Raw genomic sequence first — 20,801 nt, forward strand, 5'->3', positions numbered from 1 at the left:
TGTTTGGTTAACACGAGTTGTTGGGGACTACTAATATATTGTGAATCCTAATCATTAGTATGCTTGTGTGGAATGGGAACATTGCATTCTGATGTTGGGAATGGCTGTACACACGCAGCGTTTTTTACTTATCGACATTGCAAGACTGAGGTCAAATAGGTTTACTTGAATTATTTCCTGGGCCGGACTATTTTTTCCCGCCCAGTTACCACACACATCAACGCTTGTTCCCAGACCGGTACACAACCTAGGGTTTTCCAGTCCTATCAGTGCGCAAAGAAACAAAAACACACACGGATGGATACACACACACACACTCGCACCTCGTCATCTCCTCCACCTGTACTCAAATCGTGACCTTTGAGTGAGTGGGAAGCCAACGGGATAATGACAGATTCGGTCTCTAATCTTAAACGGGTCATATCCTCAACATCACCATGGCTCCTGCCTCACTGCGTCGGAGGGTGGGTAGCGTACAGGCTGTTTATACACAGGCACGCTGCGTGTCCCAAAATGGCATCATATTCCTCGCGGTGCTCAGGTCAAAAGTGGTGCACAGTATAGGGAATAGCTTGCCATTTGGGACGCACAGACACTTTGCTCCCCACACTTCCTCCACTTCCCTGGCCGACACATCTGATGTAAAAACCATGCAAATAGTGTGAGGCCTGAGAAATCCCCCTACAGCTGCCTTACTGCTGCTAGCAGCCTGTTGTCTCCATCCCTCCGCCACCACAGACACTGTGATCTCCATCTAAAAATATTTTGAAAAACAGGAAAATATCAAATGTGAGTGCCTTACATTCGCACGCGGGGGAAGAGAATCATTCCGTACATTTTCATACAGAGTTGTTGTGCCTTATTACGTTGGTTATCTTTTCATTAGATAACCCCCTTCTACTGTCCGTTGCACCCCCCCCCCCCCCCCCCCCTCTACTGTCCGTTGCACCCCCCCCCCCCCAAGCTTCAATAACTGTAATTAAATCCCCAGGCAAGATAAGCTAGCCTAAAAGGTGTTCAGAGCTACAGGAAGTGTGAATTGTCTGAAGTGGTGATCAGCGAGATTCACATCGTGAAGTTTGCAAAGACGCAGACAGAAGGTGGCTAACCTAATGCTCCTCTGTCTCTATCATTTCCAGCATAGTGCATCTACAGTGGGGCAAAAAAGTATTTAGTCAGCCAACAATTGTGCAAATTCTCCCACTTAAAAAGATGAGAGGCCTGAAATGTTCATCATAGGTACACTTCAACTATGACAGACATATTGAGAAGGAAAAAAATCCAGAAAATCACATTGTAGTATTTTTTATGAATTTATTTGCAAATGATGGTGGAAAATAAGTATTTGGTCAATAACAAAAAGTTTCTCAATACTTTGTTATATACCCTTTGGTGGCAATGACAGAGGTCAAACGTTTTCTGTAAGTCTTCACACACTGTTGCTGGTATTTTGGCCCATTCCTCCATGCAGATCTCCTCTAGAGCAGTGATGTTTTGGGGCTGTTGCTGAGCAACACAGACTTTCAACTCCCTCCAAAGATTTTCTATGGGGTTGAGATCTGGAGACTGGCTAGGCCACTCCAGGACCTTGAAATGCTTCTTACGAAGCCACTCCTCCGTTGCCAGGGCGGTGTGTTTGGGATCATTGTCATGCTGAAAGACCCAGCCACGTTTCATCTTCAATGCCCTTGCTGATGTGAGGTTTTCACTCAAAATCTCACGATGCATGGCCCCATTCATTCTTTCCTTTACACGGATCAGTCGTCCTGGTCCCTTCGCAGAAAAACAGCCCCAAAGCATGATGTTTCCACCCCCATGCACATGGGTATGGAGAAGGTATGGTGTTCTTTGGATGCAACTCAGCATTCTTTGTCCTCCAAACACAACGAGTTGAGTTTTTACCAAAAAGTTATATTTTGGTTTCATCTGACCATATGACATTCTCCCAATCTTCTTCTGGATCATCCAAATGCTCTCTAGCAAACTTCAGACGGGCCTGGACATGTACTGGCTTAAGCAGGGGGACACGTCTGGCACTGCAGGATTTGAGTCCCTGGCGGCGTAGCGTGTTACTGATGGTAGGCTTTGTTACTTTGGTCCCAGCTCTCTGGAGGTCATTCACTAGGTCCCCCCCGTGTTGTTCTGGGATTTTTGCTCACTGTTCTTGTGATCATTTTGACCCCACGAGGTGAGATCTTGCGTGGAGCCCCAGATCGAGGGAGATTATCAGTGGTCTTGTATGTCTTCCATTTCCTAATAATTGCTCCCACAGTTGATTTCTTCAAACCAAGCTGCTTACCTATTGCAGATTCAGTCTTCCCAGCCTGGTGCAGGTCTACAATTCTGTTTCTGGTGTTCTTTGACAGCTCTTTGGTCTTGGCCATAGTGGAGTTTGGAGTGTGACTGTTTGAGCTTGTGGACAGGTTTCTTTTATACTGATAACAACTTCAAAAAGGTGCCATTAATACAGGTAACGAGTGGAGGACAGAGGAGCCTCTTAAAGAAGAAGTTACAGGTCTGTGAGAGCCAGAAATCTTGCTTGTTTGTAGGTGACCAAATACTTATTTTCCACCATAATTTGCAAATAAATTCATAAATGTGATTTTCTGGATTTTTTTTTCTCATTTTGTCTGTCATAGTTGAAGTGTACCTATGATGAAGATTACAGGCCTCTCTCATATTTTTAAGTGGGAGAACTTGCACAATTGGTGGCTGACTAAATACTTTTTTGCCCCACTGTATGTACAGTGGCTGACTGTAGATATCTTGTGAAAGTGGAGGGAAACCACAGGGGTGAGGTGAGAGAACGGTGTGTTCTCTCTGGCCAGGGTCACATGTCCTGAACACAGGCTACATAAACAATGAGCGAACGAGAGGGAGGGAGGGATGGGAGAGTACATAGAAAATAGAGACAGACAGTAAGAGAGAACAGAGATTAAACAGACAGTAAGAGGACAGAGAGAGAAAACAGACCGTAAGAGGACAGAGAGATTAAACAGACAGTAAGAGAGGACAAAGAGAGCCAAAAACAGAGAGACAGTAAGAGAGAACAGAGAGAAAACAGCGAGACAGTAAGATGACAGAGAGATTAAACAGACAGTAAGAGAGGACAGAGCGAAAGAGAAGAGGAGGGAAGAGTTGTTCTGGGCTGCCAGACTGGGTGGAGTCACAGCGATGTGGGCAGGAGGGCGAGATGACTCAGGTCAACAGAGATGATGAAACAACAAACAACAAATCCAGACAGATCTAACTCTAGATATGAGGGGACAGACAGTAAAATTAGAGGGGCAAATGTGTCCTAGCTACCCATCTTCAGTTAACTGGAAATCCGTCTTCAATAAGCTGACTACGAAGGGAGCTGTAGTGACTGTTGTTATTTTGTTGTTGCGCAATCCTTACATGGCATCACTGGCAGACAAATGCATGCTGGTCTGGTGTCACGTGGTCGAGTTCAGCTTTTCCCAACAGTACACGTTTTTTTTGTTTGTTGTTGTAGCCCTGAACAAACACACTTCATTCAGCTCATTGAGGGCTTGAGGATTTAGTGGGCAAGTTGAATCAGGTGCGTCTGTCCAGGGTTGCAATAGAAATGTATACCGTTGAAGGTACTCAAGGACCAGGGTTGGGAAACACTGGTCTAGTTGGTAAGAGTGTGGCGCTAGCAACAACAAGGTTGTGGGTTCAACTCCCGCAGTGATCACATGTACTGAAATGTATGCCCTCACTGTAAATGGAAGTCACGTAAGGATTAAAGTGTTCATCATTGCTATATTATTGACTAAATCCTAGGTTCCAAGTTACCATCACTCCTGTCTAAGGAAAGTAAGTGCCCAAGACAGAAGTGGGGAAACTAAAAATATTTGGATATTCCCTCGCTCTCCTTTGAGTCCTGGCTTCACAGCAGAGGCAGCTTTTGATCCTTCTTTGCCCTGTGGAATATTTATCTGGAGCGTGGGGTGAGCTGAATTACACAACAAAAGGGCTTCAGACTCTCAGCTCCTCCGACCGAACACCAGTACATGCTTCCCTTCACGCCATCCCAGACCCAGAGGGGATGTGGCTTTGGGTTTTATTGCACACTGACTGGCCTTGGGGGATCTGGAGTGTGTGTATCTTGCGGCTACTGTACCCTCCGTGCGAGGCTCAGAGAGAGAGCGAGCTACTGTACAAAAAAGGGGCAGTGTGTTAGGAGTGCTAGTGAGTGAAGAGGGAGGACGGGAGATAGAATCAGAGAGGGCTAGTGTGGAGAGAGAAAATAGAGGGGCCGCAGCATCTCAGGCAGCAGACGCACAAAGCAGACCTTTGTGACCCCCTCTGGCCACCACCCCCACTAAGCCAATCAGGTGGCAGACGCGCCGGGCCCGGGGGCCGAACCTGCCCAGTCACGGCTGGGTCTGGCCGGGGACGAGAAAGTGGGCGAGCATGTTGCCGGGCCAGAGCAGAGAGAGCTGACTCCATCAGCCGGTCTGCAACCCACAGGAACATTTCGGGTGCTACACTGTCAGCTCTCATTTTCTCTTCCTACCCCACACAACTACGGCCTTGTTTGGAAAACTTCTGAAGTTGCATCCTTCCTTGAGATGATCACTGATGTAGAAAGGATTGGATAGGTTCTCACACAGCATAGCTTCCACAACTCTTAACCAATGTCATAACAGATGAGCGATTTCTAAAAGGAAGGAATGGCATATTTTAAAACGTGTTTGGACAGGGCCTTGGTTCAAACTTCAGGGAGATAGCAGTTTCCCCTAACCAGTGATAGAGGGTTTGATATTTATAATGTACAGTACCAGTCAAAAGTTTGGACACACCTACTCATTCAAGGGTTTCTCCTTATTTTCACTATTTTCTACATTGTAGAATAATAGTGAAGACATCAAAACTATGAAATAACACATATGGAATCATGTAGTAACCAAAAGCGTTAAACAAATCCAAATATATTTTATATTTGAGATAGTTCAAAGTAGCCTTGACAGATTTGCCTTGACAGATTTGCACACTCTTGGCATTCTCTCAACCAGCTTCATGGGGTCGTCACCTGGAATGCATTTCAAATAACAGGTGTGCCTTTTTAAAAAGTTTATTTGTGGAATTTCTTTCCTTCTTCATGTGTTTGAACCAATCAGTTGTGTTGTGACAAGGTAGGCGTGGTATACAGAAGATAGCCCTATTTGGTAATAGACCAAGTCCATATTATGGCAAGAACAGATCAAATAAGCAAAGAGAAACGACAGTCCAACATTACTTTAAGACATGAAGGCCAGTCAATGTGGAGAATTTCAAGAACTTTGAAAGTTTCTTCAAGTGCAGTTGCGCTATGATGAAACTGGCTCTCATGACGACCAACACAGGAAAGGATGACCCAGAGTTACTGTGCTGCAGAGGATCAGTTCATTAGTTACCTACCTCAGAAATTGCAGCCCAAATAAATGCTTCACAGAGTTCATGTAACAGACATCTCAACTTCAACTGTTCAGAGGAGAATGTGTTAATCAAGCCTTCATTGTCAAATTGCTGCAAAGAAATAACTACTAAAGGACACCAATAAGTAGAAGAGACTTGCTTGGGCCAAGAAACACGAGCAATTGACAATAGAACGGTGGAAATCTGTCCTTTGGTCCGAAAAGTTCAAATTTGACATTTTTGGTTCCTACCGCTGTGTCTTTGTGAGAAGCAGAGTAGCTGAACAGATGATCTCTGCATGTGTGGTTCCCACTGTGAAGCCTGGAGGAGGTGGTGTGATGGTGCTTTGCTGGTGACACTATCTGTGATTTATTTAGAATTCAAGGCACACTTAACCAGCATGTCTACCACAGCATTCTGCAGCGATATGCCATCCCATCTGGTTTGGACTTACTGGGACTATAATTTGTTTTTCAACAGGACAATGACCCAACACAGGGCTATTTGACCAAGAAGGAGAGTGATGGAATGCTGCATCAGATGACCTGGCCTCCACAATCACACAACCTCAACCCAATTGAGATGGTTTGAGATGAGTTGGACTGCAGAGTGAAGGAAAAGCAGCCAAGAAGTGCTCAGCATATGTGGGAACTCCTTCAAGACTGTTGGAAAAGTATTCCAGGTGAAGCAGGTTGAGAGAATGCCAAGAGTGGGCAAAGCTGTCATCAAGGCAAAGGGTGGCTACTTTCTACTAGAATCTCAAATAACATATATTTTGATTGGTTTAACACTTTTTTGGTTACTACATGATTCCATATGTGTTATTTCATCATTTTGATGTCTTCACTATTATTCTACAATGTAGAAAACACTAAAAATAAAATAAAAACGATGGAATGAGTAGATGTGTCCAAACTGTTGACGGGTACTATATGTGATCATCCCCTCATGGTTGTGGTTTAGTTTCGGTGTTGGGTAACCTGATCCTAGACGTCTACCTCGAGGGCAGTTCTCAGCACAGTTAGGCCAGCAACCTTCACCAGGGGTGGGATGTGGGTTGAAGATATGCGGAGAGCTAATGTCATGACCAGAAGGTTGCAAGCGTGTCGCCGCGTTTAACAGACAGTAAATGTACTTCACACCACAGCAAGTGCAAAAGGGCCGCGTCCCAAACAGCACTAAGTAGGGAATAGGGTGCCATTTGGGACTCAGATCAAAACACCACCCACTGATTTATCATCTTCCTGGATAACATGTTTTTTCCCCCCCAACACCTCTGATGTGAATGACATTTCACAGAGGGACAGAAACAACACAGTGCTTTATTCAACCCGGTGGGGGCAGAGATGGACAGACAAGGCCACCAGCAGGCATGGGAACACCGGCTCATGTTTCTGTTCCGTTTCTGTTCTGTTTTTGTTCTGTCAGAGGAAGGGAAAACACAGTAGATCTATCTTAAGCTAGTCATTTACAGGTGCGCGTTGGTGTTTGTTAGGAAATGGAAAAAGTGGAGACTCCCACTCACAGTTTTCACCGTAGTGCTAGACAATGTTAAGAGACTGAACTACAACAGCACAACGGTACATTGAAATGTTGCAGTAAAACACTGTGGGAAATCTCTGCTTCTGTCTCATAATACACCCCCCCCCCCCCCATCTCCATCTTTTCATGTCTCTTTCCCAATCTCTTGTGCCAACTCTGCCAGGACGTATGAGGTGTTCCACTGTGCCCACCCCTGCCCTTCATCCTCAGATGACCCCATTCCCACCCCCACCTACATCCACAGAGCAGCCAACCGGAACAATCAGGCCAGGCTTCTGCGGGGCTTCCTACCCCGGAGTGACAAAGGCAGGGGCACCCATGTCTGGGACTGGCTTAGATGTCTGTGTGTGTGTGTGTGTTTCTGGTGCAAGGGTCAGCTGTTTGCAATTGCTAATAACCCATCCGCAACCACCCGACTATGTGATGAAATGAAAATCTGAGGCCCGCACCCAACCCCAACCTGCAAATATAGAAAATGTGTTGTCGGCTACAGCCAAAGATGGCAGACCAATTTTTTGACAGAGGGTGCCTGATGTAGATACGTTTCTGCTTATAATTTCAGACATTTTGGTCGGCTGTGTGTTAGTCAACATGTCTATTATTAGATACAGGTAGCCTCTTCTCTGTCATGACATGTTGCCCTAGAAGACTAAATAAACCCTTACTCAACAGAATAATGTAATAGATGGATAGAATGAATGCTTCAATCCAGTTGACGTCGGTGAATTCTCTCATCTTTCACGGAGGAAAGACACTTATGTATTGGGGAGAAAATACAATAAAGCAAAAAAAAAAACGGGAAAGATTTTCTGTGGAAAATGTCTAAATGACATTAGTTTGACTGGTTGTAAGTGAAGAAATATGTGAAAACGACCCAACGTGTTCTGATAAGATTTCAGTTCGGCTTCGATGCATATTTTATGTGCTTGAAATATGATCAGCTTTTATGATGAAGACAGCACCTCTACAGATGATATCTAACTGAGCATTGCATTCTCTCAAGAAGCAGAAAGAAATCAATTATAATTTCTCCACTTCTGTTCCAAAGTCCACATTTTGCCTACATTTGGTGTGAATGCTTCATTCTGCAGGGGTTAAGGCTACAGCCCTATTCGTCGCACGGGACTAATACTACCAGAGAACATTGGTTATGTACAGTGGCAAGAAAAAGTATGTGAACCCTTTGGAAATACCTGGATTTCTGCATAAATTGGTCAATACATTTTTATCTGATCTTCATCTAGGTCACAACAATAGACAAAACACAGTCTGCTTAAACTAAAACACACACAAGCAATTATATGTTTATGTCTTTTTTTGAACACACCGTGTAAACATTCACAGTGCATGGTGGGAAAAAATGCGGGAACCCTTGGATTTAATAACTGGTTGACCCTCCTTTGGCAGCAATAACCTCAACCAAACGTTTTCTGTAGTTGTAGATCAGACCTGCACAATGGTCAGGAGGAATTTTGGACCATTCCTCTTTACAAAACTCTTCCAGTTCAGCAATATTCTTGGGATGTCTGGTGTGAACTGCTCTTGGAGGTCATGCCACAGCATCTCAACTGTGTTGAGGTCAGGACTGACTGGGCCACTCCAGAAGGCGTATTTTCTTCTGTTCAAGCCATTCTGTTGTTGATTTACTTCTGTGTTTTGGGTTGTTGTCCTGTTGCGTCACCCAACATCTGTTGAGCTTCAATTGGCAGATATTTTGCAGGAGAATGTTAGACTATCTTGATAAATGAATTCCCAAGTTTTTCTGTCAATGATAGCAAGCTGTCAAGGCCCTGATGCAGCAAAGCAGCCCCACATCATGATGTTCCCTCCACCATACTTTACAGTTGGGATGAGGTTTTGATGTTGGTGTGCTGTGCCTTTTTCCCCCCTCGACACAGTGTTATGTGTTCCTTCCAAACAACAACTCTAGTTTCATTTGTCCACAGAATTTGCCAGTAGCGCTGTGGAAAAACCAGGTGCTCTTCTACAAACTTCAGACGTGCAGCAATGGGGTTTCTTTTGGACAGCAGTGGCTTCATCTGTGGTGTCCTCCCATGAACACCATTCTTCTTGTTTAGTGTTTCAGGTATTGTAGACTTGTCAACAGAGATGTTAGCATGTTCCAGAGATTTCTGTAAGTATTTAGCTGGCACTCTAGGATTCTTCTTAACATCATTGAGCATTCTGCGCTGTGCTCTTGCAGTCATCTTTGCAGGACGGCCACTCCTAGGGAGAGTAGCAACAGTAAATACTTTTGTAACCTTTTCCAGCTTTATGCAAGGCAACAATTCTTAATCTTGGGTCTTCTGAGAACTATTTTGTTCAAGGCATGGTTCACATCAGGCAATGCTTCTTTTTTTGTGAGGGTTTTTAATAGGGCATGGCAGCTCTAACCAACATCTCCAATCTCATCTCATTGATTCGACTCCTCGACCTTTTCCCCATTTTGTTACATTACAACAAATCCTCTATCTACACACAATACCCCATAATGACAAGGCGAAATGTATTAACAATTCAAAACAGAAATGCCTTTATTTACATAAGTATTCAGATCCTTTGCTATGAGGCTCGAAATTGAGCTCAGTTGCGTCCCGTTTCCATTGCTCATCCTTGAGATGTTTCTACAACTTGGAGTCCACCAGTGGTAACTTCAATTGATTGAACATTATTTGGAAATGCACCCACCTGTCTGTCTATATAAGGTCCCACAGTTGACAGTGCATCCTAGAGCTGGCAGCCCAGCCAAAATTAGCAATCAGGGGAGAAGGGCCTTGGTCAGGGAGGTGACCAAGAACCCAATGGTCACTCTGACAGAGCTCTAGAGTTCCTCTGTGGAGATGGGAGAACCTTCCAGAAGGAAAATCCTCTCTGCAGCACACCACCAATCAGGCCTTTATGGTAGAGTGGCCAGACAGAAGCCACTCCTCAGTAAAAAGCACATGAAAGCCAGCTTTGAGTTTGCCAAACGGCACCTAAAGAACTCTCAGATCATGAGAAACAAGATTCTCTGTTCTGGTGTCTCTGAATATCCTTGAGTGGCAGGGCCAGAGCCCGGACTTGATGCCAATCTAACATCTCTGGAGAGACCTGCAAATAGCTGTACAGTGACGGTCCCCATCCAACCTGACAGAGCTTGAGAGGATCTGCAGAGAAGAATGGGAGAAACTCCCCAAATACAGGTGTGTCAAGCTAATAGCGTCATACCCAAGAAGACTCGAGGCTGTAATCGCTGCCAAAGGTGCTTCAACAAAGTACTGAGTAAAGGGTCTGAATACTTACGTAAATGTGATCGTTTTTAAGTTTGTATTATTATTTGTACCTTTGCAAAAATATCTACAAGTCTGTTTTTGTTTTGTCATCATGGGGTATTGTTTGTAGATTAAGGAATATTTTTCATTTAATACATTTTTGAATAACGTAACAAAATGTAAAAAAAAGTCAAGGGGTCTGAATACTTTCCGAATGCACTACGCACAGCATTGCGTTCAATTTATCGACTCAGTTATTGTCTTCTTGCTCAAACCGCGAGTAACACCTGTCAAACTCAAGACATTTCCTCAAAACACAGGGATGTTGAGTCGCACGGGACTAGTATCATCAGAGGACTTTAGTTTACCCACAAACAGTAGTCTATTCTGGTTAGTCAATGTCCAGATTTTAGTTTCCATTTAACCCATCTAAAACGGCAGGCATTAACCCTTGACATGCCATAGCCCTATTCAGAATCCTGTCAGATTGGGATAGAGTCTCATAAATCATCACATCTATCCCACTGCTATCATCCTCTTTTACCACTTCACCAAATATTTCCCAGACATGACTTTTCTGGCCCTCCCTTCTCTTTATATTCAACTCACCTTTCGCAGCTTTTGTCTTATTGAATTACACTCCGACAAACTCCTTTTTGCCTCCGCAGATTGACGTAAACTTTTTCTGCCCTTCCCAAAAACATTATCTGAAGATTGGCTGTGTAGGCTATTTGGCACGTGTACTATTAAAACCCTAAAATATAGGCTCATGCAGTAATACCAGATAGCCAAAAATAAAAACCTCAATGTAGCCTATATAAAATTGCACAATTATACATTAAGGAATTTAAGGTTTTGCTTCTCTTTATTCAATCCGACCACCACTCACATGTCCTTCAGCCACACGATATTTAATGACCGTAAACCCGTCCGCCCAGCGGATGTAACCTCTGGGACCGCACTACATGATTCAACCCGCGCATCACTAGTGTGTGTGTGTGTGTGTGTGTGTGTCTGTGTTTTTTAAACTAGCTGCAACATTGACCTGACCTATGCAGGAGAGGAAGATAATTAGAGACGGAAGACCCAGACAGATCGAGACAGAGAAACTGAAATCATCAGAAAGATACTGTTATGCATCAGCATCTTCCCCCGGCAGAGTAAAGTCCCCGCCGAGATAGACAAATGGCACAGTGTTTAACGCGAGTCATAGCAACCCTCGCAGTCAGATATGACTTTCAAATGTTCCAGTGACACAATGGATGAAAGCCCTAGACCCATAGGGCTCTGGTCAACTGTAGTGCAGTATGTAGGGAGTAGGGTGCCATTTGGCACTCATACCTCTAGTGAAATAGCTTGCACTGATAACAGAATGAATTGAGGGGGTCAAGAGAAATGTGGAATTTTATTCATTCTATGAGGAACCAGGATATGTATAAAATATATATATATTTTAAATAAATTAAAAATGACTCTGCACTTTAGATGTTATTGCTGGATAGTCACTTTGAGAACAAAACAATTTAGCCTCTCTCACAATGACAACTAGCCTAAACCGAATCAGAATGTGGGGATCATTTTTTTTTATTTTAAATCAAGCACTAGACAAAAGCAGATAACAACAGTGTCTCTTTCTCCGAAGTCGTCAGGCGTGGCACACAGAGGGTTAACCGGAGCCCCGACTGAGTCTTTTTGTGTGCTGCCATTTTGTGATTCCTTCAGATGCCAATGCGGTCTGCCCAGGAATGCCAAGCGTGTTGTCATGGATATGGCTGAGCCTTATTAAGAGCCATATTCCTGTGCCTCCTTACTACAGAGTCACTCTCACAACAAGAAGAATCAGTCTAGCCGGCTAGGGTTTTACGTTTTACTCCTCCTACTAGCCTTTTATCTGTTTTCGTCCCCATTTGTTTTCTCTTCTTCTTCTTCCCAAAACTCTGGCAGTTACCCTACACAGAAAAACACTAAATCGCAAGCCCCCTTCCCACTCCCCAAAAAAAGGAACATAATAATCCCGCTTGGGGGGTTTTGAGGGGTGGAGTGGGGTAGGGAGAAAAGTGATTTGTGTTAGGGGCTTGGGGAATGTTTTCATTCACATTTTCCACTGAGTCAGTTGCGAGCCAGGAGACAGGGAAGGGAAGGCTGAGAGGCTGCTGCTGCCCAGAGAGCAGGACTGGCACCGCGCCAGGACCTTGCTTCAGGTCTCACAGCTCCCTCAGTGTTTGCATCCACCTCCTCCCTTCTGTCTCCCCCCCCCCCCCCCCCCCCCTCCTTTTTTGTTGCTAAAACACTGCAGTGTGAAGAAATTCAGCAGAGAGCTAGCGTCCCTGTGTTTGTCCCCTTGATTAGGAGGCTAAAGAGGAGGGAGGGAGTGCCAGGCAAGCAGGCAGGGAAGCGTCGAGTTAGCTGCTAAACAGGCTACACGTATGCTAACAGTCAGGCTGCTAGCTAGCTAGCGCTTAACGGCAGGTCAGTGTGTGTTGAAGACACAAACCCTCTAGAGGAAGAACGAATACCTCTTTACATAAACGATTATGCAACATCAGTCCGCAAGAGAAGTGAGAAAGAGGGAGAGAAAGATGGAGCGAGAGAGAGAGAGAAAGATGGAGAGAGAGAAAGATGGAGCGCGAGAGAGAGAGAAAGATGGAGCGAGAGAGAAAGAGAGAGAGAAAGGGGAAACGCCTCCATTGTTTTCTGCCAGTTCCAAATCCATATTGCAGGACCCACATTCATTTCTGTGTGCAGCAGCTGTACAGCTCATTTATATATTTTCCACCATTCATATTCAATCAAACAGGTGGAAGAAAATAAGGGAGTGCAAGACGTTGGAAAACATGTTGAGTGGTTTTATCTATCAGCACTGCATGATGTGTGTGTGTACAGGGTGTTTATGAAAATGAAAGTGTGTCAGTACTTATGTACCACAAGTTTCTATTCAATGCACCTGCACATTTGCGTGTAGTTGTCTAGTGATAGCAAGAGAAAGCAAGCTATTGCTCATGTTCTGAGAGCCCGAGTCCTCATTACATGTATGGACAGTATTCACAAATTGGTGTGTGTGTGTTGTGTAAGTGTGTGCGCTGTGTTTCCATGTATGTGTGTGCACGCGCCTGCCTGTTTGTATAAGTGATTAGGCTACATGTTACAGCTTCCTGGTAGAGATGGTGATCTAACAGTTCTCAGAAAGCTGTTTTCCCCATTATTGCTCTTTCCCAGGTAAAGCACCATAACAACAGCCAGGCATTGCATTCATCCACCAGTCTCCATCATCAATCATCTCCACACAAGCAGAAAGTTGATGAAAATGTGTGGCATAAAGAGTGGAGTTATTGAATTGGGCCGGGTACAAAAGTACTGCAACCTGGAATTTTCTACCGCTTGAGTACTGGCACCTCATATAGAATATTGGTTAAAAAAAAATACAGGCACTCAAAATGAGTACCGGGCCCCTATGTTCCCTGGTCAAAAGTACGACACTAGAAAGGGAATAAGGTGCCATTTGGGAGCATCTTGAACCAGTGGAGGTCCATTCAATTATGCGTTAGGCTCCGGGTTTAGCTGGAGAGAAAAGTATTTGCCGAACGTGAATATTAACTAACAGGGAGCGCTAAAAACGCTGAGCTCTTTTCATTTCGTCATAGTAAAAGGGCCTTTGCATGGGAGTTTGTGGTGGGAATATCTAAACTCGCAAGAAGCTGTCCTCCTTAATTGCGTCATTGTGAACACGTTAACAACTGGTCAAATCCCTGGGGAGCACAGGTGGTGAGGACTGAAGAGACGTGTTGACATTTAAACTGCCATTTCTTTTTACTCGCTTTTCCGTTAAAACAATAAGAAAAACTCATTCAATTCCATGTGAATTTACAATGCAGCTGTGCTACTGCCAGAAACAGCTTGGGTCTCACGGTGTCCCTTTCAGATGGTTAAGCATTGCACCTGTACCTCAATTCCACCTCGCAAAGTCTGCGTTTCCTTCTTAACTTTTCAAAGTATTACCATACAGGACTTCGCTGCTGTCGCTTGCCGTTCTTGCCCAACTTTTAATGGATGGTGACGAAGTGGTGGGGAGTCGACTCCAAAATAATTGATTCCTTGACTCCTTGCACGTCGACTCCCCGAGGCCCCTAGGAATCGACTATTTTTGGAAAGGAAAAGACTGATGAGTTGCCATACTACCGAGACCAAACACTTGTATGTTTCATAGTGAGCTAGCGAGGGACGGGGCACAGTAGAGGCAGGTCGGCCACCAGTCAGACAGTTAGAAGAGTGCACTAGGCCTATCTAACGGCAATCTTAAGCTGCATCTCGCAAGGTCTTGGCTTGCAATGCCTCGCAACTTCAGTTAAGTAGGGCCCATCATCAATGAATAGGCTAGGATATTCTACAGACCGAAGACTGAACACACACTCGCATCATTAGCGAAGAGAAAGAGCAGGGGTATAATCATTAGTCCAAACAGTTGCAAAACTAGAATGATTTGCAACTGAAAACGTGAGTTTCTACTGGACAAATTCAGAATCAGTGTAATGAATACACCACAAGCGAGCCAGCGCAAGGGAGAGAGGGGGCAGGCAGAAATAAAATGTGATGCACATACAATGTCTTCAGAAAGTATTCACCCCCCCCTTGACTTTTCCCACGTGTGTCAAAGCAGAGTTTTGTTTTCAAAATGGTTACAAATGAATAAGAAATTAAAAGCTATTTTTAAGTATTCAACACCTTTGTTTTATCAAGCCTAAATATGTTCAGGAGTAAAAATGGCTTAACAAGTCACATAATAAGTTGCATGGACTCACTCTGTGAAATAATAGGGGTTAAGATGATTTTTGAATGACAACCCGAACTCTGAACCCCAAACATACAGAAAATTGTAAGGTCCCTCAGTCAAGTAGCGAGTTTCACGCAAAGATTCAACCACAAAGACCAGGGAGGTTTTCCAATGCCTCGCAAAGAAGGGCACCTATTGGTAGATGGGTAAAAATAAAAAGCAGCAGACACTGAATATCCCTTAGAGCATGGTGAAGTTATTAATTACACTTTGGATGGTGTATTAATACACCCAGTCACTACAAAGACAAGTGTCCTTCCTAACTCAGTTGACGGAGAGGAAGGAAACCGCTCAGGGATTTCACTATGAGGCAAATGGTGATTTTAAAACAGTTACAGAGTTTAATGGCTGTGATAGGAGAAAACTGAGGATGAATCAACAACATTGTAGTTACTCCACAATACTAGCCTACATGACAGAGTGAAAAGAAGGAAGTCTGTACAGAATAAAATATATTTCCGAAACATGCATCCTGTTTGCAATAAGGAAAGTAACACAGCAAAAAAAATGTGGCAAAGAAATGTACGATTTGGCCTGAAAATAAAGCATTATGTTTGGGGCAAATCCAACAACACTGAGCACCACTCTTAATTTAATATTTTCAAGCATGGTGGTGGCTGCATCATGTTATGGATATGCTCGTCATCGGCAAGGACTAGGGAGTTTTTTAGGATAAAAAGAAACGGAATAGAGCTCAGCACAGGCAAAATCCTAGAGGAACGCCTGGTTCAGTTTGCTTTCCAACAGACACTGGGAGACAAATTCACTTTTCAGCAGGTCAATAACCTAAAACACAAGGCCAAATATACATTGGAGTTGCTTACCAAGACGACATTGAATATTCCTAGGTGGCCCAATTACAGTTCGGGCTTAAAATCAGCTTGAAAATATATGGCAAGACTTGAAAATGACTGTCTAGCAATGAGCTTGAAGAGTTTCAAAATAATAAAATGGGCAAATGTTGTACAATCCAGGTATGCAAAGATCTTAGAGACTTACCCAAGAAGACGCACCGCTGTAAACGCTGCCAAAGGTGATTCTACCATGTATTGACTCAGGGGGTTTAATACTGATCAAGATATTAGGGTTTTATTTTTCATACATTTGAAGTTTTTTTTTTTTTTTACAAATTCTACTTTGACATTTTAGTCTTTTGTGTCGATAAAAAAAAAGTATACATTTTAATCTCAATTTGTAACACAACCAAACGCAGAAAAAGTCAAGGGGTGTGAATACTTTCGTTACCCCACACTGCCCATAACACAGTGGTCAGAAGCAGCATGGCGGAGCAGGTGGTCACAGACCTAACGGTGTCATCCGATCCGCCACGTTTCCAACTGCCTTATCATCCATTTCTATGAATCTGGTTTGTTTAGTTATTCAGTATAATGATACAGTAGAGCACACTGTAGCAGCATTACCCCTTTCTAGACCTGGGTTCAAATACTGCTGGAAATCATTTATAATACTTTATCTCAGTGCTTGATTGAGCTTGCCTGGTTTAATGGACTAATAGAATCATCCCAAAACTGCAACCCCTGCCAATCTGGCAGTCCAGGCAGGCAAGAGCAAAATGTAAGTATTTGAAAGATTTTAAAATTGTATTTGAACCCAGGTCTGCCCCTCTCCTCACTGCTTTCTCTATTAGCCTCTCATCTCATGAGCTGCCTGGGGTTCAGTCACAGTCAGACGTTCTCAATACCCCACTTATAATGGGGCACAGTAACTAACCCACATGCAGCGTCGTCACGTTGCTTGGTATGTGTTTTTGGTTCCCCCACCCTAACCTCTTCCTATGCAGCTGTGGCACAGCACTCAAGCGTGTGAACGCGCACGCATGCACGCACACCACTCTGCAATACAGTAAAGTGCTAACCAACACCTGGCCTGGCCTGTAGTAAGAGGGGTTGGGGTGGAGGGGGGTCCCACCAGCAGTCTCTGCCCCCTCTTCCTGCATTCCTCTCCCTGTCTGAGACACTTCCAGGCAGCCAGCCCACCAGCATCCAGCCAGCCCACCACACCACACCGGTTTAAAATGTGTTGTTTTGGGGGTTCAGCAACTGAACCCTTTGAGATGAACAAAAAGACCTTACTCAGTGCAGAAGTACTTTTCTAGTTTGAGGATGTAGGCTACGGTACTGTATGAACGATAGTGCTGAGCGATTAGTGCTGTTTGAGGTCGGTTCGTTTTCAGTTCGATGATAAAAAATGATCATGGTTTCCGATTTAGATTATCTTTTTTTTTCTTCATTAAATGCACTATGCATTATGTGGGATGAATGCTGTAACAGAATAAAACAATGAATACATGCCCTTACTGCTTATCACTTAAAGATGCAATATCTAACTTTTTTAGCGACCTGACCAAATTTACATAGAAATGTGAGTTATAGATATGTCGGTCATTGAAACCAAGTCTAAGGAGCTGTATATCTGTTCTATGTGCATTGGCTTCAAACAGCTGAAAATGCAATATTTGTTGATTATGGAAAATATATTTCACAGCGGTTTAGATGGTACAATGATTCTCTACACTATACTTGCTTTCTTTGTCACTAACTGAATTTTAGCAACCAGGAAATGGCAGATCCATTTCTGCATAGCCATCTTAAACAATTTATTCACATTACTTCAGTTCTGTATACAACATTTATCTTATTTGATGACTTAACTATTTCATCCCAAGTTGTCATCTCTATAGAGCTGCTTCCTATGCGGTCTGACAAAATCACTATTTTTGTAGTTCGAAGTAAAAGCATACTTTTATGACTGCTGAATACCAACTATTAATTACGTTTTTCAGGAAGAGATACTGTAACTGAAGCAACAGCTCTCTATCCCTCTCAATCGCGCTTCTTCTGTCCCTCTCATTGTCCTTGTCTGCCCCACGCAGACAAGTAGGCTCACAACGGGTTATGGTCACTGTAGTTAATTACCATGTTTTCAACGCTAAACCTTGTCGCACAGTTCACACTTGATCGATCTCTTGAGAAACAGCGCATTGAGCTCACAAAAAAAAGAACATGGAATTCAAAAGTTAAACTGATGTTGTCAATAGTGAATAACAGAAGAGCATTTATCTTATTTTTTTTTACATTGAATGAAGCAGAATAGTCTTCAATGAAGCAGAATAGTCATCAATGAAGCAGAATAGTCATCAATGAAGCAGAATAGTCATCAATGAAGCAGAATAGTCATCAATGAAGCAGAATAGTCATCAATGAAGCAGAATAGTCATCAATGAAGCAGAATAGTCATCAATGAAGCAGAATAGTCATCAATGAAGCAGAATAGTCATCCATGCAGGTTGATTTATTAGGATCCTCATTAGCCGATGCCAATGACGACAGCTAGTCTTACTGGGGTCCGACATATAACAAAAAATGCATTACAAACAAAATAATTTACAATTGACATAAATGTAAAAACATTAGCACGTCCCAACAGCAGAGTCCCAACACCTTTCCACTGCTAGGAACTCGAAAAAGAATCACGACGTCAGTGATCTTCAGGTCGTAGCTCAAGAAAGATGCCCGAGTTCCCGACTTACAATTCCGAGTTGGATGACAGTTCAAAATGTATTTTGCCAGACTGAGCTCGTTTTCTCCCGCGTTCCCAGTTGTCTTGAACTCAGTGAAGTCAGATTTCCAAGTTCCGAGTTAAGTTGTTTTGAGTGCGGCAGAAATCATGGTGGATTGACAGCATGGACAATGTTGAATGTTTATCATTTTAAGATTGGGGGGGGGGAAGAAAAAAAAAGACCCTTTTGTGGTCCCCAGAATTGGGAACACACACCCACTACACTGAATAGCAACCTAGTGATTGCTTTGCAATGCTTGCAGTTAGCCACGGATTCCTTCCAAACCATTCATGTTGAATTTGCAATTTCCAATTTGTTGGTTAATGTTGATGTCCAATGAGCACCGATACGTTTTATCTATAAATGTCTCTTCAAATGACAAAGATTAAAAAGGATTTACCAGTAGATTGTCGACTTGATTCATGATGATGACTGCTAGCTAAGATTTTGAAAGCATGATGTTGACATTATCAGTCCAATCAAAGCTACTAGGTAGATATAACGTGATTTGGCGTAATTTTATCTGTGGCCAATTACCTTGAGCCTTCTTGGATGGGCACTTCTAATGTAACTCTATGGCAGCACCCAAGGGGGTTGAATTTTTGAGCTCTACCTTTAGATTCGGCAGTGACGTAATGTCCCCATGAGTGACAGAACACTGAGCCGATCACGGCGCAACTAAAAGAACATTACCAACCCCTACTCTCTGTATTTTCCGCTGGCTGCCCCACCACCACAGAAAGCACTGAGCTGGGCTGAAACACCTGCATTTTGGAGCTGCCTTACTCAAGAGACCATGCTTGTTTGGAGGCTTTATTAACTCAAATATTGTTTTATTTTTTATTTTATTTACATTGTTTGCAAACTGATATGTGACACGTTTCTTAGCTACGTGTGGCTCAAAACAGGTGGGGCTCTGAATGACGGGGTCGTCACTGCATACATGTCAATACATACACACAACAAGTAGGTCACATGGGGGAGAGACATTGTGCCATGAGGTGTTGCTTTATTTATTTTTTGAAACCAGGTTTGCTGTTCACTTGCGCTATATGAAAGATGGGAGTTCCATGCACTCATGGCTCTATAATTCCTGGACTTTGTTCTGGACCTGGGGACTGAAAAGACCCCTGGTGGCATGTCTGGTGGTGTAAATCGGTGTGTAAGTTGACTATGCAAACTATTTCCAATTTCCAACACAATGTTTCTTATGAAAACAAGAAGTGACGCCAAGAGAGACTGGCACGCATGGTATTAATATTAGCCCTCTGATTACAAATGAAGAGCAAAACGTGCCGCACTATTCTAGGCAGCTGCAGCTTAACTAGGTCTGTCTTTGCAGCACTTGACCTTATGACTGGACAATAATCAACAGAATATAAAACTAGAGCCTGCAGCAGGCCTTGCTTTGTGGAGTGTTGTGTCAAAACAGCAGAGCCTATCTTTATTACGGACAGACATCTCCCCCATCTTTACAACCATTGAATCTAAATGTTTTGACCATGACAGTTAACAATCGAAGGTAACACCAAGTAATTTATGACCGACCGCCTTGATTGGTCTTATGTAGCAAAATTTGAAAGTGTTTTTATTTTTACATTGGATAAAATCAGAAACAGAGCGACAAAACGGTAGATCATATACTATATTTGAGGAACAATGGGAAAGTAATTCTGCTTTGAAAGTTAGTTGATAAACTTGTAACCTCACTTTTGAGAAAATGGCCTTTGAATGTTTTGGTACCTATTGGAGAGCTTTCATTCAGCATCGTTCACACCCCATCCAATTCTTTAAGGGATGATCTGAGCGTTTTGTTCTAAAAACAACAGTCAAGCAGCCAAGCTAACTGGCTAATGTTGGCTACCTTGCCAGCTACTTCCATACACAAATTAGAGTACAGCTCACTGACTATTTTACTTGCCCTAGCAGACGTGGTTAGGATGCTATTATCCAGAGTGTAGGTGACTGCAACTGTGCTGCTGGCAACAATTTTCTATTTTGCCAGCGTTTACTGACACCGGCCATATTCAAAACGTGTTGAGCGTTTGTAAATCCGTCAGGTATTATGCGCTCTGGCACACAGACGAGAGTGCACTGAAATTGGCGTAGAAAGCCCGTCGTAGCGGAAGTACGCAATTAAACTAGTCAAGCTGAGCCTGGGAGAACTGCAAACTGTTCTTCAGGTCCTGGACCT

General features: G+C 43.3%; 1 protein-coding gene across 2 annotated transcripts in view; it reads right to left on the reverse strand.

Moving 5' to 3' along the window:
* The window catches only part of LOC110537725 (protein Jade-1), a 141,522-nt gene that overhangs the window by 64,586 nt on the left and 56,135 nt on the right, over positions 1 to 20,801 (reverse strand). The window lies entirely within an intron of this gene.

Source organism: Oncorhynchus mykiss, chromosome 12 (genome assembly GCF_013265735.2).
Source record: "Oncorhynchus mykiss isolate Arlee chromosome 12, USDA_OmykA_1.1, whole genome shotgun sequence".
Classification (NCBI taxonomy): Eukaryota; Metazoa; Chordata; class Actinopteri; order Salmoniformes; family Salmonidae; genus Oncorhynchus; species Oncorhynchus mykiss.